Source organism: Thalassophryne amazonica, chromosome 4, assembly GCF_902500255.1.
Source record: "Thalassophryne amazonica chromosome 4, fThaAma1.1, whole genome shotgun sequence".
Lineage (NCBI taxonomy): Eukaryota > Metazoa > Chordata > Actinopteri > Batrachoidiformes > Batrachoididae > Thalassophryne > Thalassophryne amazonica.
Window position 1 is genome coordinate 54,368,538 of NC_047106.1, and position 3,694 is coordinate 54,372,231.

The following is a 3,694-nucleotide window of genomic DNA, read 5'->3' on the forward strand; positions in this document are numbered from 1 at the left end:
CAGAACCTGTGAGGCACATCGAAGTGGACACCATTCGAGAAATTCAGCTGGTTTTCGGTGAAAATTTTAATGGCTGATGAGAGATTATGGAGTGTTACTGTCGCTTTAAGGACTTCCCACGGAGCGGGACGTCGCGCCGCGATCCGAGGTGCTGTCGCCAGCCTGTTTCAAGCTGAGAACCTCCAAATTTAAGCCTCTGTTGACCCAGGATGTCGTGAGAGAACAGAGAACTTTCAGAAGAGGTCGGGATCAGCAGTTTATCCGGACGTTCCACTGTTAAAGGAGATTTTGTAATGAAAGATGTGCGGACGGATTCGCACGTTGGCAGGCAGCCGGCGCAGCGCGCCGCCGCAGGAAAAACACCTCCGTGTTGATAACCATTTGTAAAAACCAGGCGGCTTTTGATGGCTTTCAGTTGAGTGAGTATCTGAGAAATTGGTTAACAGCTGGACATGTTTCAACTTGTCCTTAAGGCTTCCAACGGAGGTGTTTTTCCTGTGGCGGCGCGCCGCGCCGGCTGCCTGCCGACACGCCAATCCGTCCGCATGTCTTTCATTACAAAATCTCCTTTAACAGTGGAATGTCCGGATAATCTGCTGATCCCGACCTCTTCTGAAAGTTCTCTGTTCTCGCACGATATCCTGGGTCAACAGAGGCTTAAATTTGGAGGTTTTCAGCTTGAAACAGGCTGGCGACGGCGGTTCGGAGGGCGGCGTGATGTCCCACTCCGTGGGAAGTCCTTAAAGCGACAGTAACACTCCATAATCTCTCATCAGCCGTTAAATTTTTCACCGAAAACCAGCTGAATTTCTCGAATGGTGTCCACTTCAATGTGCCTCACAGGTTCTGAAAAAAGTTTGATAAAGCAAAGCGCCAGTCTCTCAGCAAGTTGTCAGAGAAAGGGATTCCGACGGGAGGGGTGGACCACTCCTCACTCAAAGCCTGCCCACAGGCGAATGACGTAACCGACAGGCGTGAAAAAACTTTCGCATGCCCATGAGGGTTCAAGCTTGTCTGATGTAATTGCACGTGATTCAAATCCATATAGTTTTTGAAAAAAATAAAAAGGTCCGTTACTTTTCTCACAGACCTCGTATATCCAGAGCAGAAGGTTCTTGGTTCAAGACAAGCCTTGCCTATTCTCCATGTCACATCAGAAAGGGCATCCATTGTCAGTCTTGTGCTAAATGAACATGCATATCCATGTTGTGGTGACCCTGACTGGGGGAAAAAAGGGAGTTGCCACAGGAACTTACCAAAGAAACTTTAACAAGTTCCACTACTTGTTAAAGTACTAAGAATGAATATAAAACTTTTCAATTAGCAGAAGACATAAACAATTATTTGTTGCTGGAGTTATCACAACATCTACAACAATAAATAATTGGTGACCCCTAATGGGAGCAGCCAAAAGAAATAGAAGTTATCCTTTGCGCTCCTGTGACATCTCCACACTGCTAGTCTTTATGAAGATAAAATCTCTCCAAATGAAATTTGCACAACAAAAATAATGTGAGGCCAATTTTAATGTAAAATTGCAGGAGGGTAGGTTGTAGGTTTTGACACCACTGAGACTACCAATCTATTTCTAACTATGCATGATAATTAGTTGTGTACTTAATAATCAGCTAAGTGACCCAGTTAAAGGTTCCAGAAAAAGGATTTTGTTGTCAATGGATGCAAAGTGGCTTCTTTTTAAACATAGTCAGATATTTGTTTAATAATTTTCTTCATAATTGGCTTCAAATTTCATCACCAAATTCAAATCAGATTTATTTACTTAAAGTCTTTAAGCTTTATCTCACTACTTTCTTTCAACGTCTCATGAGTAAAATTGTGTCCATAAATGAACATATTTAATCACTGTCCACTCACAAATGCCAGTAAACTGTTCATTCCTTGTATATTTGTAAATCAAATGTAAATATTTCTGCTGTGGTTCATTTTGGGTTCAGAAGGAAATCCTTGGTCAATCATATCATAGAATTTACTTTCAGATCTGAGACTGATTCATTAAATTGAGACTGATTGATTAATTTGAGACTGATTAATTAATGGTTGTTTAAATTAAAGTACCAATGCTTTAAATAGGTGGTGCCCTGAGGTAATTAGATATTATTCTAATTAAATAATAATTATTACACCCTAAAAGTCTTAATTATTTTGGTGACCCATTAAATAAGGTCTAGGCCAATTTAATTAAATTTGGGAGTTTAACAATACTTTCACTACATATTTTTGGTGCTCTCCGTGAGACCAGTAACACATTGTGAAGCTTAACTACCCATTCACTACATTAAATTGGTGTCTCCATGTGAGGTGCCATTCATTCCAAATAATTAAAGTAATTCGTTACATTAACTTGAGGGAATAAGTAATGAAGAGGAGCATGTTGTGATGGCAGCAACACTGTGAGTTGCAATTTCCCTCTTCTACCACTAGATGTTGTGTATACGATCAGAGTTGTGTGTATATTTACACACACATTCCTAAATATAAGTTGGCAAATTCCACCCTATGTGGAAATGTTTGTATGCACAATTTACACACACGTGTGCATACAGAATGGTTGATAAATGAGGGTTCAGTAATCCTGCTGCCAGACGAAAATTCATCATGAGGATTTCCTGTCCTCAGCAGCCTGTAGATCGTCGTGGATGTCATGTTACATGATTTGTATGAATTGAAATGCGAACCACTGTTTTCAGATTACAGTATAAGATTTACACAATAAACAAGTGTTGACAAAATCTACATTGTGTTGAAATTCTGTTATGATAAAGTACTATAATTTCTGTTGTATATCACAAAATTAAAGATCAGCTATTGATGGAAAGGTTTTTTTGTTTGTTTGTTTGTTTTTGGGTTTTTTTTTTTTTTTTTTTTTGGTGGGATTCAACAACAATTACAATTGTGCGTTCACACCATGAAATCTTACAGACATAAAGGAGGGACCACATGCATAGGGTTCAAAGTTCATGCTGCATTTGATGAAAACTAGACACTCAGAATTCCCAACTTCCACCTTGGGAAAATGCATATTGAGTCTAATAAAGCCAGTATAAAACATTACAAAAACATCTCACTGACCTGTTTTGGCAAACCAATATCATCCTATAATGAACATTAGCATCTACTGTATATATTAAAAGCGACGTGGCCTCTGTGTACATGTATGTGTGTGTGTGTGTGTGTGTGTGTGTGTGCGTGCGTGCATGAATGTATGATGGGAATTATAATACATTATGAGAATGCACGAAATTCAAGGAAAGACTGGAAAGAAAGTGCAGGAAAAACATGCTGACGTGTTTGCAATACAATACAAAACTATACTGTTTTCATGCATTTTTTGGGGGTGGGGGGGGGGTGGGGTGCTGCCCGAGCGCTATTTTCGGGATCAAAATGGGGCCGTAGCACCTGAACCTTAATAGCTGGTGCAAATGTGATGGCAGATTTGGAATCTGTGGATGTTTTTGTCCTAGACAACATCTTCAGATAATTTTCAATGACCTACCTTGATGAAATAGGGACAAAAATAAAGCAGTGCTCAGTGACAATGCATTGAATGTCATACAGGGAAGCTGGACGGATTCATACTCATCAGGCGGAAATGCCATCTGGTGGAAATTCGCAGTATATCAGAAATCAGCGGTTCTAATTAACCGCAAAATGTGGGCAATAAAGGGGATTTGTG